Source organism: Ochotona princeps, chromosome 9 (assembly GCF_030435755.1).
Source record: "Ochotona princeps isolate mOchPri1 chromosome 9, mOchPri1.hap1, whole genome shotgun sequence".
Lineage (NCBI taxonomy): Eukaryota > Metazoa > Chordata > Mammalia > Lagomorpha > Ochotonidae > Ochotona > Ochotona princeps.
Window position 1 is genome coordinate 32,077,709 of NC_080840.1, and position 13,269 is coordinate 32,090,977.

General features: G+C 44.8%; 1 long non-coding RNA gene across 1 annotated transcript in view; it reads right to left on the reverse strand.

The window, feature by feature from the left end:
• The window catches only part of LOC131481089 (uncharacterized), a 71,971-nt gene that overhangs the window by 38,059 nt on the left and 20,643 nt on the right, over nt 1-13,269 (reverse strand). Inside the window, exon 2 of the long non-coding RNA XR_009246024.1 lies at nt 12,584-12,675. This is a non-coding gene — a long non-coding RNA (uncharacterized LOC131481089). The remainder of the gene's footprint in view (nt 1-12,583; nt 12,676-13,269) is intronic.

Sequence of the window (13,269 nt, forward strand, 5' to 3'; positions counted from 1 at the left end):
AAAAACAAAAAACCTATTATTTTAACCTCTTATATCTGTTTCCCTCTGAGACTGACTCCATAAAAATCAGCACTGACATATGCCCTCACACGACCTTCAGTCTAGGGCACGGAGGATTAATTTTCTCGGAATCAGAGTTTTAAAGCATAGAGAAAAGCAACTACAATGGCCATGTAGGAGAAAATCAGTTATAGGGTTCGCCTTGATTTGGGACAGATGCTATAAACACACACAAGAGACTTTATTCATGCAAAATGGAAACCTCAAGATTGTAGACTGGAGTCAGGAGAGCCTGGGGAGGGGAGTGAAGGGGAATGGGAAGAAGGAACGCACCCCACTATTGGTCACATCCCTTTCAGGGTGAACACCACTGCTGCCCGCTATGTGATAGCAGCCAGGATTCTTGCCTTACACACCCTGACTGTGGATGCACCTGAATTATGTCTTAGAATCACCACTTCAAAGGGTCCAGTTGTTTCTGGTTCCCTGGGTTTCACATTTGTGAGGCTCAGAGTGTGCTCCCCAATAGAATGGTGCCTTGACGTCCCGAATGGGGTCTCCCTCAGTATCTGTTCGGGCTTGGTTCCAGCATCACCACTGTGGATACTAAAATCCTAGCATGCTCAAGTTCCTTAATGTAAACATCTTTTAGTCCTGCTCTCCATTCTCCCCTAAGGAAACTAGAATCCCTCTTATCCAAAGTCAGCCATAAAATCTAGAAACATTCCTCCAATCTCCCACCATCACTGCCTAGCTGTGTAAGAGCCAACCAGAAAGAAATTCTCTTGCCCACTTTGTGTGATTATAGATCCTAAAACCCTCATCCCAGAGTGGGGCACTTACTCTACACCTGGTAAGAAGAAATTCCAGAAAGGAAAATAGCGAAGAATCTAGACAGACAGGCACAGCTGCATTCCCCTCCTCAGTCTGTTTATCTGCAGATTAGACACTTGATCCAACCGCATGTCTGCATGGCTCTGCACTCTGCCCAAAGCTAAGCAGATCACCCGCTCAGTCTCTGCAATTTCATTCCTGAAGCCTGAGGTGTCACAGAAAACCTTGATCAAATCATGGATTCTGCTTTACTCCTCAGAATCTGTGTTTGTGGGGCCCAGCAGCATGGCCTAGTGGCTAAAGTCCTCACCTTGAATGCGCTGGGATCCCATATGGGCGCCGGTTCTAATCCCCGCAGCTCCACTTCCCATCCATTTCCCTGCTTGTGGCCTGGAAAAGCAGTCTAGGACGGCCCAAAGCCTTGGGACCCCTGCACCCACGTGGGAGACCTGGAGGAAGTTCCTGGCTCCTGGCTTCGGATCAGTGCAGCACTGGCCATTGCAGTCACTTGGGGAGTGAATCATTGGACGGAAGATCTTCCTCTCTGTGTCTCCTCCTCTCTGTATATCTGCCTTTGCAATAAAAATAAATAAATCTTTTTAAAAAAAGAATCTGTATTTGTGGATTTCTGTTTCACACCTAGCTAGGAATTCTAAGAGGATTGAGGAAATTTTCTTACCCTCATGAGATTATTGCCATGATGATGTCGTTGGTATCATCCCAGGGTCTCAAAGGTTGGAAAACCAACCTGTCTGCTTGTGGCTCCAGCTGGTTGGCTACTCTGGCTCTACTCTACTCCACTAAAATAATTCCATGCATTTGCCCTCAGTATTTGCCATACATTGGACTAACTTGCTTTTAAGGTGGATTGATTGACCAGTTTGAAAGGCAGAGCAAGACAGAGAGAGAGATTTTCCATCTATTGATGCATTTCCTAAATGACCATAATAGCCATAACTGAGCCAGGCCAAACTAAGAGTTCTGAACTCCATCCGGGCCTCCCCCATGTGTGGCAGCGACCAAGGCACATACACCATTATCCACTGCCTTTCAGGGACATTGGCAAGGAACTGGAGTGAAAGCAGAGGAATCAGAACTTGAACCATCACTGCTCTCTAGGATGCAGTCAACCAAACATCAAAATGACAGCTTTAGTTACTTTGCCACAATTCTATGCTTTGAACTGATTAAAAAAAAGATTTATTTATTTTTATTGGAAAGGTAGATATACAGAGACAGAGAGGAAGATCTTCCATTCATTGATTCCCTCCCTAAGCGACCACAACATTTGGAGCTGATCTGAAGCCAGGAACTCAGAGCCTCTTCCAGGTCTCCCACGTGGGTGCTGGATCCCAAAGCTTTGGGCTGTACTGCTTTCCCAGGCCATAGGCAGGGAGCTGTATGGGAAGTAGGGCCACCGGGATAAGAACCATTGCCCATATGGGATCCTGGCATGTTCAAGGCGAGGACTTTAACCGCTACACTATCTCGCCGGGCCCTGGACTGATTTTTAAACTACTTTATTAATACTTTAAGTTTTTCCTCTTTTTTTATTCCACAAATGGACTTAATAATTGGACCATAGAAAGAAAGGTCTTCTATTTCATTTAAAATTGGCATTGAGATAGGTTTCCTTCTGCCAGCCAGTTCTGATTTGATGGAAAGCTATGTTCTAAAGGATCTAGAGGCTTCTTCCAGATCCAGCAGAAAAAAAGCACTGAGATCCATTAGCAATGCCTGTCCCAGTACTGGAGAAGAAGGTCAGCATACACGTCAAATATTTGTCATGCTTGATTTGCTTCAGTAAATATTTATTGTATTCCAAGTAATGTGCAAGGTATAAGAGTTATTGTTTTGTATGTTTTTAGTTTAAATAAAGGAGACGATATTTTTGCCTGTAAGAGTGGGCAATAAATGACAGGTGTTTGACCAAACAACTGAAATAGCAAAATTCAGCAGGCAATAGGCAATAAAAGAGACATACAAAATACAGAAGCAGGAATGGAACGGAAGCATTTAGAGAAAGAAGGTCAGATGCCAGTTATTCCGGAAGGCTGGATGGCCTCAGCTTTGGCCTAGACCTACTTCTTACCCCAACCACTTCTGAATTGCAGAACTCCAGTGATTTCCCCATTTCAGGCCTGGTTTCCTATAGCCCTTCTGATAAAGTGCCCAGGTATCCCTCTGCATAGGCTCCAGCTCACTGTAAATGCGTCCTTGTAGCATGTCACCCGTGGGCACCTGGGCAACAGAAACCAACACAGGGTTGTACAGAGAGCCCTCTGACGAGCTTAGGCTTTTTCTTTTCTCTTTAAATATTTATTTTTATTCGAATGGCAGAGTTACAGAGGGAGAATGAAAGACAGGGAGAGGAGAGATCTTCCATCTGCTGGTTTATTCCCCAGATGGCTGCAATAGCCAAAGCTGAATTAGTCCAAAGTCAGTAGCCAGGAGCTTCTTCTGGGTCTCTCTTAGTAGGTAGCAGGGCCCACTTTGACCATCTTTCACTATTTTCACAGGAGCCTTAGTAGGAAATTTGGATCAGAAATCAGGACTTGAACCAGAGCCCATATGGGATTCTAGGACCACAGGTAGATTAGCTGACTAAGCCACCATGCCAGCACCAGAATAATTCTTTTTTTTTTTGGAGTGGGGGTGGTGGGGAAAAGGCAGTTTTATAAAGAAAAGACAGGGAGCTTCTTATAAGTCTCCCAAGCAGGTGAAGGAGCCCAAGGGCTTGGGCCATCATCTGCTGCTTTCCCAGACCATAAACCAGGAGCTGGATGGGACGTGAACCAGCAAATTTATGGGAGCTGGTGCCAAGGTGGAGGATTAACCCGTTGAACTACAGTGCCTGCCCCAGAATAATTATTTTCTAAAAGTTCAATCTATGTGGGTAGTTCAGACAGGACAAAAATCCAGAATAATTGGAGGTTTGTGAAAAACACAATCCTGGTAGGCTTTTTACAAGCTATGTTTTGGGGACCATTGTCATAGTATAGCAGGTTAACTGTCTCTCTGTGGTACCGGTATCCCATTTGGGCAGATTCGAGTACCAGCCAGTACACTTCCAATGTAGCTTCCTGCTGATGGTCTGGGAAAGCAGCAAAGGATGACCTAACTGTTTGGGTCCCTACACAGACGTGGGAGAACCAGAGGAGTCACCAGCCACTGCAGACATTCAGGGGTGTGAATCAATGGGTACAAGATCTCTCTGTCTCCTCTGTAACTGTTTTTCAAATAAGGGTAAGATAAATTGTACATGTATATATGCTTTCGTTATATCAGCAAGTCCAACTAAAGCCTGTGCTCCATGGCTTGGGAAAGATACACAATGCCAACAGATTAGGAGGTAAATCATACATATTGCATTGCTGTTTTCCATCATTTTCCTCTATCTAAGTGGATTCTCACAGGAGGCTGCCTCTCACTCTTTTTATTTAAATGCATGCTCTCCGGGCCCATGTCAGACTTCCTGAACCTAATATAAGAGGAGAAGACTGGGAATCAATATTCCTAACAGAATTTGTCCTGCTGCAACAATTCTGGTGCACCCCCCAGAATGAAAAAGCCCCACTCTCAAGGGTGGCAACACTAATCATTGCAAGGAAATTGAAGCCCACGGTGGGTGAGGAGGTGGCAAAAGAGCAAAAACTGCTTCAGATGAATTGAATTCTGCAAATTCTGTGCCACGCACCCAAAATGATGAAATGACTTGCAGCTGGGATGACACAAACACCACCATCAATCCTTAAGAAATTGTGGAGAATGGCAGAAGTGCTCAAAGCTGTAAGATGGATAAATATTGGTTTCCACTGAGTAACAAAAACAAAGATTGAAGAAAAAAATACATAACTGTCAGTTTTACATGGCTTACCAATAGAACTTTGGAAAACGTTAACCCTGTTCATAAGCACTTAAACAGGGAGTGTGACTATCATGATTAAACTGCTAGGCATGTTTTCTTTCAAGTTGCATCTTTCTATTATTAAAGGAAGTCAAGTTTTAACCATAAATTACATACCATACATCCTTAGCTAATTTCATTATCTTTTTTTTAAGATTTTATTTGTTTTTATTGGAAAGGCAAGTCTACAGAGAGCAGAAGAGACAGAGAGAAAGATCTTCCATGTGTTGGTTCACTCCCTTAGTGAGCTGATCCAAAACCAGGAGCCAGGAGCTTCTCCCAGGTCTCTCACGTGGGAACAGGGTCCCAAGGACTTGGACCATCTTCTACTGCTTTCCCAGGCCACAAGCAGGGAGCTGGATGGGAAGTGGAGCAGCCAGGACATGAACTGGTGCCCATATGGGATGTCACCACTTGCAAGGCAAGGATTAGCCGCTTGAGCCATTGCACCGGGTCCCACTTTCACATTTTCAGTGTGTTGTAGCTGTAAGAGGGGAACGATGAAATGAGACTCTATGTCTCCTATGCACTGGGCAAAATGAAGGATCCGGGAAAAATTGGTCTAGGTACTGACAGTTATGAAAAGCCTACTCTATGTCTGGAGCTATGCTAAATGCTCTGTGAGAACTAATTCAGTTACTGCTCAGTCTCACCCCTGTATACAGGATTTTCCCAGTTTGCAGAAGACAAGAAGCTGAAATTTCTCAGGGAAATCACTCAGGGACCTATAGTCAGCAATGGTGAAACCAGGATTTGAAACTAGAGTCTTCCCTGAGGTGGCAGCTGGAGCACCTAATAGCTGGACTATGGTTTAGACACATGGCTGAAGTCACAGCTGGCTAAGACATATGCTCAGAAAATGCTGATGGGTGCATTTATGCCAACTGAAGGGACTCAGTGGTGGCTGATGGGAATAACAGGTCAGAGCAGCCAAGATACAATTTGCTAAAGACCATGGTCAAATACTCTGGATTCAGGAGTCAGTTTCACTAGGGCAGCCTAAGTGCATAGGAAGAACATTTAGAAACAAGAGATGAAACAGATCCACTGCCACACTTTCCTATGGCTCTGGCTCTAAATGTTGTATGCACAGCCACCACCACCATCACAGAGTGACCTAACGTGCCCCTCTCTGTATGCTCCTTGGCCATCGTCCTCCAAAGCTGAAGCTGAGAACCCTGGTGGCCAGCGCAGTGGCATAGCATGGTCATTCTCTGCCTGTAGCTGGGCGTCCCATACAGGCTCAAATTTGTGTCCCAGCTGCTCCACTTCCCACCTAACTCTCTGCTTTGGACTGGGAAAGCAGTTGAGGATGGCCCAAGGCCTTTGGACCCTGTACTCATGTGCAAAACCCAGAAGAAGCTCCTGGCTTCAAGATCAGCTCAGCACTGGCTGTTGCAACCATTTGAGGAGTGAACCAGTGGATGGAAGCTCTCTCTATCTCCCTCTTTCTCTATTTCTCTCCCCCCACCCCGTAGCTCTTTCAAGTAAAAATAAACTTTAAACAAACAAACAAACAAACAAACAAAATCCACAGCCTACCAGATGCTGCAGTGTTCCAGTACCACTGAGGAAGGAGGAAAACTCAATTCAGCCAGGGCACAAAGTTTCCCTATCACTTGATGTTTTTATTTAATACAAAGAGCTTTCTACACTTTAATAGCTCTTTGAGGAAGGTGAGCCACACTGCAACAGAGCCAGCCCACTCCAGAGCTTGGCTCAGTTCACTGAGCAGCTTCTGACCTGGGAACAGGTGGGTCAGGAAGCTCACCAGGATCTTGGCTTTTAAGGATACTAGAAAAACAACCATGGAGCCAGACAGAGGCGATGGGTCAGCAATCATAGTCACACCGACCAGCTGCATGGGAAACCCCGGGAGAAGGTGTGGCATGCCTTGGCCAGAAACACACAGGAAAAAGACCTCCAGATGAACGGACATATCCGATGCCTTCCAAGACTCTGAGAACCACTAGGAGGACTCTGGGCCCTGTGCCAGTTCCCAGAGGCAAACCCTCAAGCCCAAGTTGATTTACACTGCTCTTTGGAGATTCTTTAGTACTCAAATCACTTCCATCAGCCCTGGGTCAAGTGCTGAGAGAGAAGATGCCACTGCTGATGCTGACATCGCTATTATAATTAGTTATCAGCTACTTTAAAAATTGCTTATGAGGGGCCTGGCACAGTAGCCTAGTGGCTAAAGTCCTCTCCTTACACATGCCGAGATCCCATATGGATGCTGGTTCATACTCTGGCTGCTCCACATCCCAGCCAGCTTCTTGTCTGTGGTCTGGGAATGCAGTCGAACACAGACCAAAGCTTTGGGTCCCTGCACCCACATGGGAGACCCAGAAGAAGCTCCTGGCTGCTGGCTTCGGATTTGCTCAGATATGGCTGTTGTGGCTGCTTGGGGAGTGAACTAGCAGACAGAAAATCTCTTGTATCTCCTTCTCTCTGTATATATGCCTTTCCAATTAAAAAAAAAATCTTTAAAAAATTACGATGAGGGGCCTGGCTCGATGGTTCAATGGCTAAATCCTTGCCTTGTACACTCCAGGATCCCCTATGGGTGTTATCCTGTCCAAACTGCTCCATTTCCCATCCAACTCCCTGCTTGTGACCTGGGAAAGCAGTAGAGGATGGTCCAAGTCCTTGGCACTCTGCACCCACATGGGAGACTCAAAAGAAGCTCCTGCCTCCTGGCTTCCGATTAGCTCAGCTCTATCCAATGTGTCCATTTGGGGAGTGAATCAGAGGATGGAAAGGTCTTTCTCTCTGTGTCTCTTCTCTCTGTAAATCTGATTTGCCTTTCCAATAAAAATAGATAAATCTTTAAAAAAAATGCAATGTCAACAAAAAACTTCAGAAAATATTCAGGATTTATACTATTTCCTGAATAATCCTTAAAGTATCTAGGGAATAAAAGTCATTGTGCTCTGAAACTGGTGTGGTGGCGTAGTAGGCCAATCCTCTGCTTTCAAATCCACATCTCATGTGGGCACTGATTAATGCTCTGTCTGCTTCACACCCTATCCAGCTCTCTGCTAATGACCTGGGAAAACAGCAGAGGATGGCTCAAGTCCTTGGACCCTTATACCCATAAGTAAGACCCCAAAGAAGCTCCTGCCTTCAGATCGGCTCAGCTCAGCTCTGGCTATTATGGCCATTTGGGAGAGTGAACCTCTCAATGGAAGGTTTTTCTCTGTCTCTATCTCTCTGTAAAATCTTCCTTTAAAATTAAAAAAAAAGAAATAAAGAAAAAGAAAGTCAATGGGCTCTATTTGTCTATGGCTTCCACCTTAGAAATAGCAGGCAGGCTGGTGCATGGGCAGGCAGTGGCACCTGTCTCCAGCCCTCACTGGCCAACAGCAAGGGAAGACGCTGCTGTTCTGAAGAGCTATGATCACCTCAGGGACAATAACTACAAAATGTTGTCCATCTAGGGGTCAACAGAAGCCAGCTTTCTGGATATGCTCTCCTTGCAGGTTGAACTCCATCCAAACTTAGAGATCCACCCTACCCCATGAGAAGGGAAGTTCAAGCTACTCCTCTCTTCAGAGATTTCATAACCACGGTTGCGTCCGTTCCAGTATGACGTACTGTAGTCATGCATAATTTTGTTATAAGACTAGTTGGAGTCCTCCATTTCCAGGCAGGGACATGAGTCAGTCACTGAGCACTCTGTTTCCTGCCATCAGACAGTCCCACCTCGTTGTCTCTTTCTGGTTGCTTACAGCACATGGGCTGGGCAATGATCATCACATGGTCCACAGTGCCTCCTGAGGTGGAGGATTCCCAAAGTAAGGTGTCTGTGTTGTAACATTTGAGAGCATAAGTTTTGGGCTCAGTCTTAGGAATTAGATTCTGTCCTCACACTGGATGTAAGATCTTTTTTTTTTTTCCTTAAGTTTTTTTTTTTTCCCCTTGGAAAGGAAGATCAGATTTATGGAGAGAAGGGGAAATAAAAGAGAAAGATCTTCCATCCACTGGCTCACTCCCCAAGTGGCCCCAACAGCCAACATTGAGCTGATCCAAAGCCAGGAGCTTCTTCTAGGTCTCCCATGTAGGTGCAGGATCCTAAGGCTTTGGGCCATCCTCAACTGCTTTCCCAGGCCATAAGTAGGGAGCTGGATGGGAAGTGGAGCAGCCAAGACATGAACTGGCATTCATGTAGGATCCTGGCACTTGCAAGGTGAGGATTTAGTCATTGAGCCATCGTGCTGGAGTAGACACAGAGACCAAGGAAACAGCTGGAGGAGCTGAGGGTGTTAGGGTTATGGGGTGACTGCTTGTAAAAACGTATTAGCTGACTTCATATGGGTAAAGAGCTGTGCTCCTAACAGTGAGGCTTGCGTGCTTGGTTCCTGATGGCCAAAAGACAGAGTTCAGGAACCAGACAGAGGAATCGGAACTTGTTAACATGGCAGTGTCATTTAAGAGAATGGCCTTTCTGAAACTGAGCATAGTTGAGCAATCAGCAGGTGCTGGACATCAGGAAGAAACCCCTCTTGGAGAGGTTATCCCTGGCCATGCTTAATGCACATGGTCACTCTCTTGTCTTTCCTTCTTCCCTACTCCATCATCTACCTTCTATTGTTTCTCCTGAGCCTGAATCCCCACCCAGCATCTTCTGTGTGCATCTTCTTATTATTAGCCTCCTTCTCTAGATGGTGGCTGTTGGGTTATTGCAGTGTCCCCAGTGCACAAGATGGGTTTGGCATGTCCTTGGCGCTCATGGCTAAATAGATGGGAAAGAAAATCGAAGATCATTGTAGATGCAGACCCTGTCTGGAGCGGGCAGTGGATCTGATGGTCACAGGGTCTTGCTCCAAAGTCCTAGTATTGTAGAAGCCCTAACAAGTGTGCCCCAGGCTCCGGACATTCAGAGTTTGGCCCTGGCTGGAGAGGCATGTGGCTGGGAGGCCAACCCAGCAAAGCCACCTAAATAGGTCGAGAAAGAATGGGCTTATACAGAGCAATGACTGACGTGTTGAGGCTGGGAGATGAGGAGGGAGATACCTGTGAGGAAAGGGGTTTGAGACTGAGATACACAGGAGGAGGGCTTAGGTTTGGGAAATCTCAACCTTTGAGCAAGTTAAGTAATATCTTGGAAATGCAATTTCCTCATTTTAAAAAACCTCACAAGACCAGGCCCAGCGTGATGGTGGCTCAATGGCTAAATCCTCATCTTGCAAGTTCATTTCCTGACTGCTCTACTTTCCATCCAGCTCCCTGTTTGTAGCCTAGGGAAGCAGTAGAGGATGGCCCAAAGTCTTGGGACTCTACACACACACGGGTGACACAGAAGAAGCTCCTGGCTCCTGGCTTTAGATCATCTCAGCTTTGGCCATGATAGCCATTTGGAGAGTGAACCAGCAGATGAAAAATCTTTCTTTCTTCTGCTTCTTCTCTTTTCAAATATGATCTGTCTTTCCAATAAAAATAAATAAATCTTAAAAAAGAAATAAATAAAAACTTTCAGGACTGTTGTGACAAATGAAACATGAACTACCATGTACGGCTGATTGTAGAAGTTGGTTGTTTACGAAGTGTTTGCTTTCCTTACACTGATGGCTATTACGTTATTTGAGATTTCACTGGGGTGAATTTCAGAGATGTGCAAAAAAAAAAAAAAAAAAAAAAGAACATGTGAAGTGAAGTGGAAAGCAGAATTTAGATACACAACAACAAAATTTTACTGGAGCCATAATTCAGCCCAGAACACAAGATTAAGATGCCTAGACCAAAACTCCTGGGTTCAAATTCTGGTTGTCATTCTACCTGGGTGACTTCGGGCAAGTTATTTAACTTGTGTGTGCCTCAATATCTTCATCTGTGAAACAGAGCTACTGGTAGTACCTATGTCAGAGGCTGTTGAGAAGATGGAATGAGCTGCCATATGCAAAGTGCCTAGAATGGCAACTAACATAATATGCACCTTCCATCAGCATTTGCAGCTGAGCAAATTCTGGACTCCAGAGAGAGCCTACCACAATCTGTTGGCTGATGAGGCCAAAGGAGGCACAAGAAAGCAGGATGCAATGTGACATAAGCTTCACAAACTGTGACCTGCCGGACATGTGATTCCCACTAAACTCCGACTATCATTTGCCCATATGGGATGCTGGGAGTGCAAGGTGAGAATTACAGCCACTAGTCTATCACACTGGGCCCTGGACGGGGATTATTAAACCAAGAGGAATCAAAGGTGTGTTCAAGATTTTTGACCTGAGCCACTGGTGGAAAAAAGCTGCTATTTTTCTGCAATGGAAAGACTGGGTAGAGGGGATAAGCAGGTGGAAGAATACAAGCCCAGAGTGTGGTTAGAGAAGTGATCCCTTTGAGGTTTCAGTTAGCCTTCAAATGACTGTCAAGCAGAAAGCTTTCATTATATCAGACTGGACTTCAGCAAAGTGCTAGGGGCAAGAGCTAGATCTTCAGGAGTTAGCATAGCGGTGATTTCCACAGCCATGTGACTGAATGGGAACACCTCATGCATGAGTGCAGAGAGCACCAAGCGCTGAGCCCTGTGTGTTTCCAGGGCTTTGCAGTGGAGGAGACAAGGAGGGGCCTGCCAAGGAGCAAAGAACAAGCGGGCAGTGAGGTGGAAGGAGCATAGAGAGCAAGCTGTACCTGGGAGGTGCAACAAAACCCATTGTGACTGGGGGACGACTGAGTCAGAGGAAGCTGATGGGCTCCATGATCTTGACAGGAGGTGCTGAGAGGGGGAAAGAGTGGGGAGAGTGTTCTGAGAGTGCACACTTGATTAGATTAGGTTTAGGCACACTTAGACAACATTCAACATAGTATCCAGGATTTGGATCAACCAGAAAACATGCATTCGTGAGAAAATGTCTGAGATCCAAATGCAGTCTAGTGTTCAGTGAATACTAATATTCTGATGTTAGCTTCTTGGTTTTGACAAATGTGTCATAAACGATACCAAATATCAACATTAACAGGAACTGGGCTCCCAGGATCTGAGAGTTCTTTCGGTTTTCTGGCAGTCTAAAAGCATTGCAAAACAACAAGTTGCGAGAAAGGGGAAATTCAAGGGGTCAGCAAACACAGGCAATCCTCAGTTCTCTCAGGAGAGAATGACTGTGTGAAGCACAACATTGACCTTTGCTAAATTCGACCACCGGATCCTTCCACTCTTTGTGTTCCTACAAAGTGTTCTCATAAATCACAAAATCATTTTGTACCTCATAAATTTACGCAATAAATCATCAGTTGGCAATAACTTTTTTAAAAAATCAGTTCTTTGGCAACAATTTTGTCCCTGCTCTAAAGCAAATGGGCCTATGTAAGATAATTTACTAACCCTCATTAGCCTTTTGTTCCATAATAGAGGCTGACTGTCTTCACTGTTTTTCTGAAGGCGCTAGAACAAGAAAGCAGAAATTTAGTGTTTGCTGAATTCATGAGTGAGTCCGAGACTAGACCTGTTTAATAAAGTTCCTTATGGGCGTTGACCTTTAGCTTTTGTTCTTTACGCAATGTAAGCATGTAATGTTGTTGGGTCTTGTCTCTTATTTCCTTGTTCCGTTATTATGGTCACTTAAAAAAATTAGCAAAAGTAGAGGGGATTAGAAACTGTGTCTTCTTTCTTGGTCGATCCCACAGGCTCACAGGATGCTGTGTCTTTATAACTACTTTGCCCTTGGTACTAACCCAACAGTAATCCACTGCGAAAAGCCCTATCTGTGCCCCCAGATGGCATCCCCACCCTAAGGAAGCTACACCCTTCCTCTGAAAAGACAGCTTCTTGCCTTATCTCATGGTCACAGACCCTTGGGCTTAGACTAAGAGAATTAGATTCCTAGGAATGGGGCAGAAACTCACCACTAAGTAAGATCTTCTATTTCAAGCAGTTGTTATATGTATCCTTATTTTCCAAGTCAGGAGCACAAAAGCAGAACTTCCAAATTCAGTATCTATAAAAGATTTATGAACGAAGGCAGTGAATATATTGTGAACTAACTGCATTTTTTATTTTTAAAGATTAATTTACTTTTATTGCAAAGTCAGATTTTTTTTTTTTAACAGAGAGGAGAGACAGAGGAAGATCTTTCATCCACTGATTCACTCCCCAAGTGACCACAATGGCCAGTGCTGTGCCTATCCGAAGCCAGGAGCCAGGAAACTCCTACAGGTCTCCCAATGCCTTGGGCCGTCCTCGACTACCTCCCCAGGCCAGAAGCAGAGAGCTGGATGGGAAATGGAGTTGCCGGGATTAGAACCAGTGCCCATATGGGATACAGGTACAATCAAGGCGAGGACTTTAGCCACTAGGCCACCACGCCAGGCCCCAAACTAACGGTATTTTAAATAATATACTTCCCAGTGTGCAAAAACTACAACTTTGTCTGAGGTTGAATTTGCATTTAAATAATTTTGATCTAGTTCACTTAAAAATAATAATTTAACTGGGCCAGTTCTACTAGACTTGAAAATATAATTGGGATAATTACACATATGAAATCTTTAGTTGCGTAAAATACACATGATTTTTTTGTTGTTGTTGTTGT